The sequence below is a fragment of the Bufo gargarizans genome, chromosome 1 (assembly GCF_014858855.1).
Source record: "Bufo gargarizans isolate SCDJY-AF-19 chromosome 1, ASM1485885v1, whole genome shotgun sequence".
Taxonomy (NCBI): domain Eukaryota; kingdom Metazoa; phylum Chordata; class Amphibia; order Anura; family Bufonidae; genus Bufo; species Bufo gargarizans.
Genome location: NC_058080.1, coordinates 536,843,596 through 536,857,499, shown reverse-complemented (window position 1 = coordinate 536,857,499; position 13,904 = coordinate 536,843,596). Strand labels below are relative to the sequence as shown.

General features: G+C 43.4%; 1 protein-coding gene and 1 long non-coding RNA gene across 11 annotated transcripts in view; one reads left to right on the top strand and one right to left on the bottom strand.

The window, feature by feature from the left end:
- The window catches only part of LIMK2 (LIM domain kinase 2), a 51,752-nt gene extending 50,120 nt beyond the window's left edge, over positions 1–1,632 (bottom strand). For 3 of the 9 annotated variants that reach the window (XM_044275451.1, XM_044275454.1, XM_044275446.1), the window contains exon 1: positions 1,470–1,568. The gene's annotated coding sequence lies outside the window, so the exon portion shown is untranslated. Of the gene's footprint in view, positions 1–1,458 lie in introns of all 9 variants that reach the window. The other 6 variants (XM_044275450.1, XM_044275449.1, XM_044275453.1 and 3 more) reach the window with 6 other exon arrangements.
- Positions 1,458–13,904, top strand: part of LOC122924408 — a 22,044-nt gene continuing 9,597 nt past the window's right edge. For both annotated transcript variants that reach the window (XR_006387399.1, XR_006387400.1), the window contains exons 1-2: positions 1,458–1,535; positions 11,955–12,022. This is a non-coding gene — a long non-coding RNA (uncharacterized LOC122924408). The remainder of the gene's footprint in view (positions 1,536–11,954; positions 12,023–13,904) is intronic.

Here is a 13,904-nt window from a genome sequence, read left to right as displayed (position 1 = left end):
TGTACGGTGATCAAAGCTTGGTGTAGTAGAACTATGGAACACTAAAGCTAGGTACACTTTATTTGTACATTGATGCCAATGGTAGACATAAGGTAACTGTATACTGTAGCATACATCTGGTAACCTGGTGTTCACTAGAGATGAGCGAATTTCATATTTTGAAATTCGTTCACACTGTCTGTTGGTAAAAAGTGAATTGCGTTATGGATTCCGTTACCACGGACCATAACGCAATTCTATGACGGACGGAATGCATAACGGAATGCCTTTAGAGGCATTCTGTTATTCATTCCGTCATAATAGAAGTCTATGGGCTGCAAAACGGATCTGTAGTGTTTCCGTTATGCAGGAGAGTCCTCTCCTGCATAACCGAAACGGGACGGATCAGTTTTGCAGCCCATAGACTTCTATTATGATGGAACGCCTTTTAAAGGCAGTTATGCATTCCGTCATAGAATTGCGTTATGGTCCGTGGTAACAGAATCCATAACGTAATTCACTTTTTACCAACGAATGTATATCTGTTTTTACTCTGGAGAACTTTCTTCCCTTTCTGTGGGTGGGCAGCAGCTCATTGGGTGCCTGCATCTCCCAGGATTCACTGCAATAGACTCTCACATGTAGCCCCAGAGATACCTACAGCACACAATGCCTTCACAATTTGCTTCTCCAATGTCTACAGACAGATACTATGAATTTAGAAGTGGGGCTGAATGAATGAAAGGTGTCTGACGATTCTCTATGCCAACACTGAGGAGATGCTACTGAGCATGTTAGTCACCACTAAATAAAGAAGGATAAACAGCAGGAGGTGTAAAGTAGAGCTGGCTTCATTGCCCATAGCAACCAATCAGATTCCACCTTTCATTTATCACAGTTCCTTTGGAAAATGAAAGGTGGAATCTGATTAGTTGCTATGGGCAAGCTAGTTCTACTTTACACCAGTTTGATAAATCCCCCCCTAAATATTGTATTGTTTAGACCTGATGCGACTATGGAATGTCCCAGCAGGTGGCGCTACAACAACATCAGGATTTTCACTTTGTTCCTTAAAAATAGGATGTGTAGTAATAACAAAGTTGAGGCGATAGTGAAGATAATAGACTGCGCCATCACACGCCCCTCACCGAAATACCCCCCAAAACTGCCCCTGTGCAGCCAAGTGTACACAGACTGTGCAGAGGAAATACAAGGAGCGCGCAGTCACCCTGAAATACGATAAGACCACAGGAGCCCTAGACTAACATGGCTGCTAATAGGGGGAGAAAGAAGTGATCGCGGGTCCCAGACCCGCAATCACATCCTCAGTGGCTGACGGAGCAGTAGTTTGCGCTGAGCCATCAGTGTTTAGGAGTACCAGAAGTGAACAGCTTGCAACGTCTTGCCTAGCAGATAAGAGCAGCACAAGCAGCCACAGCAGGGTATGTGACAAGTTCCTGTCAGCCCGCTGTCACCTACCGAGCACTCACCGTCCCCTCCTCCGGCCGCTCCCGCCTCATACACACACCGACAATGACATCACCGGACGGATGCCGGTAAGACTCAATCCCTACCTGTTTCCCCAGGCACCTCCTGTTCGTCTCCTGCCTAAGCCCCGCCCCCTCACAAACTCCTCGCCAGTTCCTGCCCATTAGGACAGGGCGTCTCTGGCCGGTCAGCCCTGCGCGAGTCCTTCCTGTGGCGGCACGAACATGTCCGCACCTGTGTGGACTGCGGCCAGAATGCGCTCACCGGGCTATGGCGTCCCGCCCTGTGCTTGGAGCACACAGGAATAGCAGAGAAGACGCTGTTCGTCAGTTTCTTATTCACATTATTTGTATTTTTTTTTCCTACATTTTGAGGAAACTTTATCTCTACTGATAAAAAAAACAATCCTAAAGGCAAATCAGTTGAAAAAGGCATTGCAGTGGAAATGGGGCTAATGTCTGTAAAGAGATGCGGAATATGTCAGCACTATATAAGTGCATAACATAAATAAAAGTGAATGGCATAAAAGTAGGCACAAAAAAGTGATTTAAAGGGTCAAATTAATTTGGGCCTGTGATCTCGCACTGCCAATACACAGAAGGTGGTGCCCCGCAGGGTGTGCAGTTGAGATCAGCCTGGCCCGAACAGGCTCTGGGCACAAGAACTGGCATCCAAGTGGGCAAATCAACACATTTCACTGATTTTGAAAAGTGGTGTTTTAAGGGCATTTGTCAGACGGATCCGGATACGTCTGACAAATGCATTGAAATACCGGATCCGTCTCTTCCCGTGTCATCTGGAAAAACTGATCCAGTAATTTTTTTTTTGCATTTTTAAAGGTCTGCGCATGGATCCAGCATTGCAGCAAGTGTTCAGTATTTTTGGCCGGAGAGAAAACTGCAGCATGCTGTGGTATTTTCTCCGGCCATAAAACGTAAAAGGGACTGAACTGATGCATCCTGAACGGATTGCTCTCCAGAATGCATTAGGATAAAACTGATCAGTTATTTTCCGGTATTGAGCCCCTGTGACGGTACTCAATACCGGAAAACAAAAACGCTAGTGTGAAAGTACCCTTAAAGAGTTAAATGCACTTGCGCCACTGATCTCACACTGCCAACATACAGAGGGTGATGTTCTGCATCTCTGGCCTGAACTGGCATCAAAGTGGGCAGACGGACACTTTTTATTGATATGAAAAGGTATGGCCGCGTTCACATTTGTTTTGATTTACATTTTTCATTTCCACTGAAGGAACATCGTGAATGGCGCTTTATGTTCAGTTATTGTTTTCACACTGACGCCAGTTCTATGTCAGTGTGGTATTCTGCGCTGTGTATTCCCGGACTGTGACAGACTATTCAGACAGTACACATAATGCAGAATACGCCACTCACATAGAAGCGGCATCAATGTGAAAGCAATAACCCATCATACAGCGCCATCGCCCTCTGTATGTTGGCAGTGTAGGATCAGTGGCTTGAATTCATTTAACCCTATAAAAACACCAGTTACTTACTCAAAACAGGAGAAATAGTTTGTCTGCTCATTGTGATGCCACTTCTTGTGCGAACAATCTGTTCGGGCCAGGCTTATCTCAACTGTATCTAATGTGAGGCATCACCGGCCTGACTGCATTTAACCATTTAAAAAGACCAGTTACTTATTCAATTTAGTGAAAATAGTTTGCTAACTTTGATGCCAGTTGGCGTGCCGAGAACCTGTTCGAAACTGACGAATAAGAAATCAACTTTAAAGGGTTTTTCCTTAGGATAGGTCATCAATATTTGATCTGTGATGGTCCCACTCTCGGCACCCCCCTTCGACCCTCTCGCAGCTAAGGCTTTGTTCACATCACAGCTATTATTTTCCGTTCTTCTGCTCTGTTATAGGAGCAGAAGAACGGAAGCACATAATGGGATCTGTTCGGGAAAACATTTTTTTAGAGAAAAAGTTCCTGCATGCAGGACTTTTCTCTTAAAGGGGTTGCTCCTGGTCCAGAGCTGAACCCGGACATCCCTCCATTTTCACCCCGGCAGCCCCCCTGACTTGAGCATCGGAGCAGTTCATGCTTTGATGCTCTCCTTTGCCCTGAGCTAAATCGCGCAGGGCAAAGGCATTTTCAAGAGTTCCGGTGACGTGTGGGGGCTCTCCATATGGCTGCCAGGAAGCCCGGTGATGTCACCAGCACTGATGAGCAGGCTTTAGTGCTGCCCTAGCCAGTCGGCTAGGGCAGCGCTAAAGCACGCCCATCTGAGCCGGTGACATCACCGGACACACTGCCGGGCTGAAGCTTCTGTCCGGCAGTGTGTTATTGTAAACAAAATAGCCCGTGCCCTGCACGGTCTAGCGCAGGGCAAGGGAGCGCATCGGAGCATGAGATGCTCCGATGCCAACATCAGGGGTGCTGCCTGGGTGAAAATAAGGGTATGTCCGGGTTCAGCTCACTATTTCCACCACCCTCACAGGAAGAGGAAGTTCAGGGGCAACATGTGCGCCAGTGGGGTTTTCACTAAAACCAGCATGTGAACTGCCAGTTTTTAGTAAAGGACCTCCATTGCTTCTGAAAACAAAGGTTGCATACCTATAAAATTCATGGGATAACTTGGACTTGCCCTTTCTTTACTTTGTGGGATTTAGGACTTGTTCAGATAAGTGATTTTCATGTCCTTGTTCTCTCTGAGTGCACATTTTATTACATGGAGCATCAGTCTGACCAGAGAAAATCACAGCATGCACTACCTTGGTCCAGTTTTCGTTTTGTATGTTTTTAGATTTTCTAGGGCCAGAACACATACAAATATTACTTTGCTCGTGAGAATATAGTCTTAGCTCAATATCCAAACCTTTTATGGTTCTGTTGAACCAGAGATAGGTCACCATATAGTTCTACTGTGATATAAGCTCAGCAGAACTAATGGGAGCTCCAGGAATTACAACTGTAATACAGGTGCTAAAAACTGCCTAAATGTGAAAATATTGGGGGAGACTTAGCATGCGTTCACACACTGCGGATTTTGTTTCAGAATTTTGAGCGACTGAAAATCAGTTGCATTCACCTGAATGGGGCTTGCATAAATCCATGTGCTTGCCGCCCCATTCAAACAAATGAAACTGATTTTCAGTGGTGGAAATTTCTGCAACAAAATTCGCAGTGTAAGCAAAATGCTCAAGAATTCTGTTTAGAAATTGCAGAAAAATAGAGACCATGTCATGCGCCAAATTTAGTATGTTCTACACATTGTAATGTCACAGCCCTTTTGGAGATGGTCTACATGGCTTAGAAATACAAGCAACTTTTTTGGGGGCAAATTGCTAAATATGCTAGTTAATGCTAATTAAAGAGCATCTGTCACCACATGCCTTTATATCAGTCGAAATAAACTGTTAGATATTCACTCGTCCCCGGAGTAAAATGCTTGTGATCCCATCCTGATTATTGTCTTCATTCCAGAAAAATTGTTCTTTCTCAGATTTACTGGTCAGTGCAACAAGGGTGTCACAGTTGCACTGAAAGCCACTCTATGTATTCCTGGCTGCTCCGGTCCCAAAGCTTTGGGTAAGAGGGCCATGCAGTGATGTAGTTTTGCCTGGCCCTGTATTAATGCAGTTAGTTTGCATATGCAAAAAAGAAGAATTTCTCTAAAATGTGGGGCAATAATCAGGAGGAGATGAAGAGTGTGTTACTCAGGGGACCAGCGCACATCTAACAGTTCATTCAAACTGATATGAAGGTATGTGGTGACAGGTTCTTTTAAAGGGATTGTCCAAGATTTTGATAGGTCATCAATATCTGATTGGTGGGGGACTGACTACCGGCACCCATGCCGATCAGCTGTTTGAAGAGTCCACATTGCTCTAGTGAGCACTGTGGCCTCCTAACAACATACCGAACATCGTATAGTTGCTTTTCATTGTATTGCAGCTCAGACCCATTCACTTTAATATGGGACTGACTTGCGCCTAGGCCATGTGTTTGATGACCTGTGGCCTAGGAAGAGGCCATCGTGTTCACCAGAACACGGTGGCCTCTTCAAACAGCTGTGGTGTCAAAATGCTCACCCTATCTCTTGATAAATAACTTAAGGAGTGTAGTTTCCAAAATGAGGTCACTTATTGGGAGTTTTCACTGTATGGGTACCTCAGAGTCCCTGCAAATGTGATGTAGGGCCCGAAAACCATTCCAGCAAAATCCGAGCTCCAAAAACAGAATGACGCTTCTTCCATTCTGAGCCCTGCTATGTGCCCATACAAATTTGTTGTCATGGTGCCCATTACGTGTCCTGCCATTGACAAACAGCCACCATTGTCATAGTTAGCAGTAGTGTCATGAATGAGAAACCTGGACTGCTACGGACTGGAACCATATTGTCTTAAGTGACAAATCCAGGGTTCGAGTATATAGTCATTCATCTCTAAAAATGATCTAAATAAAGCTTCGTCTCTTGAAAAGAATCAAGGGTTTCTCTTCCTGGATTTTTTACCTGGCTGTGGTAAAAAGGTGAATTCATCATTGTCCAACAAACCAATTATTATTTTTCACAACAATTCTATCCTGTCTTTGCTGTGGAGCACCACACTCCCCCAACTGCTGAGGTGATGATCTGAGGAGCCATCACATATTGATATAGTCATACAAGGGACACTAGCATGGTGGCATAAGCTCCACTTAATTTTTAAGAACATCACCTATATAAAACTACCTTCGCACTAGCGTCAATATTTTCCGGTATAGAGATCCGTCATAGGGTCTAAATACCGGAAAAAAACACTTCAGTTTATTCCCTATTCATTGTCAATGGGGACAAAACGTAACTAAACAGAACGGAATGTTCCAAAATGCATTCGGTTCCATTTGGTTGCGCTATTATACCGGAGAGCAAACTGCAGCAAGTTGCGGTTTGCTTTCGGTCATGGGATGCGGAGCAAGACAGATCCGTCATGACACACAATGCAAGTCAACGGGAACAGATCCGTTTTCTCTGACACGGAACCGTCCCCTATTGACTTTCAATGGAGTTCATGACGGATCCGTCCTTGCTATGTTAAAGATAATACAACCGGATCCGTTCATAACGGATTCAGATGGTTGTATTATCAGTAACGGAAGCGTTTTTGCTGAACTCTGCCGGATCCAGCAAAAACGCTAGTGTGAAAGTAGGTTAATAAAGACAAGAACTAAAAGATAACTTATAATTAATCTTTTATTAAATAAAATTATTGGTAAATTATTACAGCAATGTTCTTCATGGGTAAAACCAAGTTAAACTTAGGTTTTTTAAAGTTTTTTTAAATTATAATATTAATTTAATTAAGCAATAAACAATTACCCATGTACGCCTATTATTAACTGGACGACTTACCCCCATACGCCATAAAGCGTAGCTAAATAGCTAGAGCCACACATGGCAGGCCTTTCTCAACAATATTCTGAAGACCCTTGTTGACTATATAATTTCCAATATACCATAATTTTTCGCCCATAAGAAGCACCTAGGTTTTAGAGGAGGGAAAAAAAATTGAACAAAAAGTGTGTTTACTTTTATCTGCTTTTTCCAACTGATCCTCCTGTTTCCCTAATAATTTTTTCAGTTGGATGTGGCTCAAAATGTCTCTCAGGTGTCCTGTTTCCATGTTCTTTGGCGTATTTTATTACCTCAAGATTAAAATGGATTTTATATAAAAGCTTTCTCTGCTTTGACATCGTTCAAAAATGTACAGTTTGCAGCAGGAGACTACTGTAACTTTCTTCAACAAAATACAGTAATGAAAAAACTGTCAGCACTGTATCCTGCATAGTTATGGGGGCACATGTAGCTGAGACCATCAGTGGATGACGCACTGCTATGTGGAGGGGGGGGGGGGATCTGCTGCTGACACACTGTTACGGGGGGATCTGCTGCTGAAATGGTTATGGGGATATCTGCTGTTGTGAGAGAAATCAGCCCTAATGATATGATGATGGGGTCACATCAAGGGTTAAGTCAAGCTCATCCGAGAGACACAGGAGGTGAGTTCTCTATAAATGACCAAACTTTATTTCAGCAAGTGCGTGTATATATACACCGATAGGATATCATAATGGATCTAGGCCAAAAAGCAGTGAAACTTTCACAAAAGTGAAGACAAGTTTAGAATATCCTGTTCTAGAGATTATATAAAAATGCAAGCATCAGCATGTGAATCAGAGAGTATGAGAATATGGGAGTATGCTAAAGAACAAGGAAGCAGGGCAGCTGAGAGACATCTTGGGCCACCTCCAATTGAAAGAATGATAAGATAATGGAGGAAACAGGAGGATCAGCTGCAAAAAGTGGATAAAAGTAACAAGATTTTTTGAGGGCATTCTCCAAAGTGGCCACAGTTAGGCTACTTTCACACTTGCGGCAGAGTGATCCGGCAAGCAGTTTCGTCACCAGAAATGCCAACTGAGGGCATCAGTAAGACTGATCAGGATCCTGATAAGTCTTAAAACTGCTTGATAAGTCAAAAAAATGCATTGAAATGCCGGATCCGTCTTTCTGGCAAAACAGATCCGGCATTTATTTTTTTTCACCTTTTTTTTCGGTATGCGCAGACCAGAAGGACGGATCCGGCATTCCAGTATTTTGAATACATTACTAATACATTCCTATGAGAAAAAATGCCGGATCCGGCATTTAGGCAAGTGTTCAGTTTTTTTCACCGGAGATAAAACCGTAGCATGCTGCGGTTTTATCTTTTGCCTGATCAGTCAAAATGACTGAACTGAAGACATCCTGATGCATCCTGAACGGATTACTCTCCATTCAGAATGCATGGGGATATGCCTGATCAGTTCTTTTCCGGCATTGAGCCCTTTTGATGGAACTCAGTGCTGGAAAAGAAAAACTCTAGGGTAAAAGTACCCTTAGATGTGCAAATGAAACATATCACAGGAATAATGGCTTTTCAGTCTCTACAAAAATGATCATATATAAAACCAAACGCGTTGCTGCAAAGAAAGGCATCAAGGATTTCACAGGATCAGCATGGTGGTGTTACAGTTTCATGAAAAGATGTGACCTTGCATTGCGCACCAAACTAGAATTGCTAAAAAAAAAAAAATGGCAGATGAATATGAGTCACAAATTCTGTCTTTTCTCAAATTTGTAATTTATACTAGGAAGAAAAAAATGGATTTGAAATAATCAGCAAGATGGATGGCGTCCCTTTAAAGGGGTGATCTGGGAATTACTATTAACAACCTATCCTCTGGATAGGTCATCAATTTCAGATCAACAGGGTCCCGAGTCCCAGGATGTCTGTCAATCCGTGAGCATCGTCGCCTTTTCCTAGACCGTGTGATGTCACCGTACATCTGTCACATGGCCTAGTTGCTGCTCAGTCCCATTCAAGTCAATGGAGCTGAGCTGCAATACCAAACACAACTGCTATACGATGCTGTGCTTGGAAAGCTGTCGGAAGCCAGCATTGTTAACCAGAGCTCCGGTGAGCGCAGCAGCTCCCTGAAACAGCTGATCGGCGGGGGTGCCGGGACACGATTATGTTGACCTATGCTGAGGATAAGTCATCATTATCTTTACCAAGATAACCCATTTAACCTTTGATGTTCCATGAAACTGGACTGTTGATCTGAATGGTCCAAAACCATAACTGTTTAAACCTCAGGACATGAGAAAAGCCATTACATGGCTGTGTTGTCCTGTTATGCAGGTGGCACCAAAATTCCACCAAAGTTAATTTTCAAAAGAAAAACATGTCAAAAGAGGTGATCCCATGAGCAGCTATGTGCACGAGAAAGGATGGATTGATAAAAATTGAATAAAAGTATGAGTTGAAAAAGTGCTTTCCAAATGCCCTGGAGGGCTTCTGAAAAACCTGCCCTATTAGCGCTTGACCAGTTTAGGGCACATAGTGAAACCATAAAAAAGATATTTAAAAGGAGTGAAGACTCATATTTCTGGGGGCTTACCAGTCAGTTACAACCTCTAGATGTTTCCATTAAAGGGGTTTTCCTAGATCTTTTTACTGGATAGGTAATCAGTATCTAATTGGTGAGGGTCCGACACCTGGGACCCCGCCTATCAGCTGTTTGTGAAGGCACAGGTGCTCGCAGTAGCACCATGGCCTTCTCCAAGCTTTCCCTAGGCCGTGTGACATCACATTCATTGGGCACATGGTCTAGGTGCAGCTTAGCCCTATTTAAGTGAATGGGGCTGAGCTGCGATACCAAGCACAGCAGCTATCAAATGTACAGTGCTGTGCTTGGGGAGCAGAAAGATGTCTGCGGCTCTACTTCGGGCACTGTACCTTCTCAAACAGCTGATTGGCAGGGGTCCCAGGTGTCAGACCGATCAGATACTGATGAGCTATCCAAAGGATGGAGCATCAGTATAAAGATTTTGGAAAACCCTTTTAACAAACGATTTAGGCTTCGTTCACATCACCGTTCTGGCTTTCCGTTCTCCTTCTCCGTCTAGGAGCAGGAGAACGGAAAAGGCACATAACTGACGCCAAACTGAGTCAAACGGAGCCCTTAGGACCCCATAGACTATAATGGAGTCCGTTATGTTTCCGCTTAGAAGATGATTTTTAAGCGGAGACAAAACTCCTGCATGCAGGACTTTTGTCTCCGCTTAAAAATCATCTTCTGAGCGGAAACATAACAGACCCCATTATAATCTATGGGGTTCTAAGGGCTCCGTTTGGCGTCAGTTATGTGCCCTTTCCGTCCTTTCCGTTCTCCTGCTCCTAGACGGAGAAGGAGAACGGAAAGCCAGAACGGTGATGTGAACGAAGCCTTAAAGTTTTTATACGAGAAGAGTGGAACAAATGTATGGCTGCTGGTAATCATGATCTGCCACCTACTGGATGAATGAAGTGGACCACTATCACACAAGTTTGTGAAAACATCATGGCAATCAGTGAAGGATGAAACAGTTGTAAGGTCATTCAAAAATGTGGCATTAGTAATGCCTTAGGCCTCTTTCACACTTGCGTTTTCCGGATCCGGCGTGTACTCCACTTGCCGGAATTACACGCCGGATCCGGAAAAACGCAAGTGTACTGAAAGCATTTGAAGACGGATCCGTCTTCAAAATGCTTTCAGTGTTACTATGGCACCCAGGACGCTATTAAAGTCCTGGTTGCCATAGTAGGAGCGGGGGAGCGGTATACTTACCATCCGTGCGGCTCCCGGGGCGCTCCAGAGTGACGTCAGAGCGCCCCAGGCGCATGGATGACGTGCCATGCGATCACGTCATCCATGCGCCTGGGGCGCCCTGACATCACTCTGGAGCGCCCCGGGAGCCGCACGGATGGTAAGTATGCTGCTCCCCCGCTCCCCGCTACACTTTACCATGGCTGCCAGGACTTTAGCGTCCCGGCAGCCATGGTAAACACTCTAAAAAAGCTAAACATCGGATCCGGCAATGCGCCGAAACGACGTTTAGCTGAAGGCCGGATCCGGATCAATGCCTTTCAATGGGCATTAATTCCGGATCCGGCCTTGCGGCAAGTCTTCAGGATTTTTGTCCGGAGCAAAAAGTGCAGCATGCTGCGGTATTTTCTCCGGCCAAAAAACGTTCCGTTCTGGAACTGAAGACATCCTGATGCATCCTGAACGGATTTAACTCCATTCAGAATGCATTAGGATAAAACTGATCAGGATTCTTCCGGCATAGAGCCCCGACGACGGAACTCTATGCCGGAAGACAATAACGCAGGTGTGAAAGAGCCCTTAGATGGCGCTGAAGATTGTATCCTATATGAAGGTAGCGAAGAAAATGATGCCAGTGATTGTAAGCAACTGAGCTTTATAAATTCTGAGAGTAGCGATGAGGAGTTTCTGGGGTTCCCTGAGAACTAGCAGAGTACCTGAAGATTAACATTTCTCCTCATTTGTTAATGACAGTGATGATAATTCTTAATTCTGCTGTTGAGATCTTATTCTTTTATTTTATTGAATGTTTTTGTGTCTTATGGCCCGGTGCATCTTATAATGCAAAAAATATGGTAAATATGTTTTACTATTTGTTCTATTTCTCTTCATCTTCTTGATGTTGGGGTTCCTCAGGGGTCAGTTCTAGGTCCTCTTCTTTCTCTACACAGCCCCTATTGGACAGACTATAAGTAGATTTAGTTTCCAGTACCATCTCTATGCTGATGACACCAACTATACACCTCATCCCCTGACATCACCCCTGCTGTATTACAGAACACCAGTGCGTGTCTGGCAGCTGTCTCTAACATTATATTCCTCTCTCTAAAACTGAACTTCTTGTCTTTCCCCATCTACTAACCCACCTAAACTTGATATTAGTATAAACTTCCGGTACTATCATAACTCCTGGGCAGTACGCCTGCTGTGATGGGGTTTCTTTTGTTCCCCATGTTCAATCACTTGCACTCTCGTTGTCTGCACCTGTTATTTTACCTAGAAGTCATTCATTAAAATTGGTGAATCCGATTTTTTTATTCATTGCATTGATTTCTCCAATTCGCAGTGCAGCAAGAAATGTTATAAAGGATGTTCTAACTTATTGGACTTCAAATGAAGAGGAACACACTTGTGGTAAGTATGACCAGAATTTAAATAATAGATCTAAGGATATTCATCTTCTCTGTTCTCTGGCACATTTTTTTTAAACCCCTTCAGTCTTTGATAAAGTGCTCATAATTTCAATATGTGTTATAATCTACTAAGTTTCGTAAAAAAATAAATCCCACTCTTTTTCTCCCCAAAAGTGTGTGTGTGTGTGTGTGTGTGTGTGTGTGTGTGTGTGTGTGTGTGTGTGGGGGGGGGGGGGGGGGGGGAGATGACAATGCGTCGTATGGAATGAATACTAATGACCACTTTCATTATGGAAGCGCTCATTAGTACAGCAGGACCGGGAGCTGTAAATGCAGTGTTCCTTGTGTTGACTCTGTACTCACCGCTCCCTGATTTTCCTCTGCTATGACCTGCACACAGCATGAGAACGTTGGCACACTGTGTGATGCACAGCATGGCAGGAAGAGAATCATCTGGTTGCGGTGGCCTCCAGTAAGGGAGAGGTAAGTTGATTTATTTTTTTTTCTGATCTGAGCTCTGAGATATACTGGGGATCTAATCAACACTGGGGGTCTGATGAAAAATATTTTTTTCTTATTTGTCTCCTCTAAAACCTAGGTGTGTCTTATGGGGCAAAAAATACAGTACCTGTTAATGTTTTAATGGCAAACAAAAGCTAATGTTATGTTAAAATTGTTCTGTAGGTATTCACAACCAATCAAATTGCAAGTTTCAAACTATTCTTGCCGTGCGGCTGCATATGCCCCTGTAGGGGTCAAGGCATTCTAAATCGTGAACTAATCCCAAATCAATTTCCAGTGTTGTTTTGGATATGGTATTTCCTCCTTGACTGCTTCAGGCACCAATTCTTTGAATATCTGGAACTGCTGGTGAGATAAAAAGCTCCATATAAAAAAAAAACAAAAAAAAACTTTCCATGATTATGGTAACAACCTGCGTTCCTCAGCAGCAGCCCGACACACTCACGTATCGCTGCTGCCCCTGCTCGTTTACATATATTAACCCGTTTACTACCAGTGCTGTACATGTACGGCGCTGGAGAGAAGTGCAAACATGGCGCCCGCTCATGTATGCAGCAGACGTCAGGGCTGTCAGGTTTCCACTGCTTCAAACTGCAGAGACCTGCAGCTAATGACCGCTACCAGCAATAAATGCAGATCGCGGTCATTAAAGCCTTTACATGCCGTGATCATCCAAAGGGTGAAAAGCACGAGCTTCCGGGCTTCTTACCAGCATCCTCTACTGCCAATGAGGAAGCCGGTAATTGAATTCAATACGCTGGTCTGAGGAGACCCAGGGTATTGAAGCTGCAATTCTTATTTTGGCCAGTAGGTGGCAGGCCAACATAAGAAATGAGCAATTCTGTACAAATCATAGACCTAAAAGACCCATGAAGGTTCAGAATAAAAAAAAAAAATGATTTTGTAGGTTCAAATACGAGCTTCAAAATTAGAAAAAAAAAGTTACAAAAAAAATTTAAAAATATATATAATTTTTTTTTTAAATCACCCCCCTTTTCGTAGAATAAAATAAATACATAAATAACAAAAAACATAAACATCATGGGCATAACTGCCTCCGCAAAACGCCCTTAGTATTAAAATATAAAAATATTTTTCCAATATGGCGAATGGCATAATGGAAATAAAGGGTGAAGATTGCCAATTTGCCATTTTTTCATTGCTTCTCTTACCCCAAAAAGTCTAATAAAATGTTTTTGTCCCGCAAAAACTGAGCCCCCACTCAGTAATGGTGATGTAAAAAAGATATTTTTTTCAACGTTTACATTTTTTTTTTACACTATTTAGATAATCGTGGTATCATTGTAATCGTACTGACCCAGGGAATGAAAGGCACAGGTCAGTTTTAAAGCAAAGGGAAC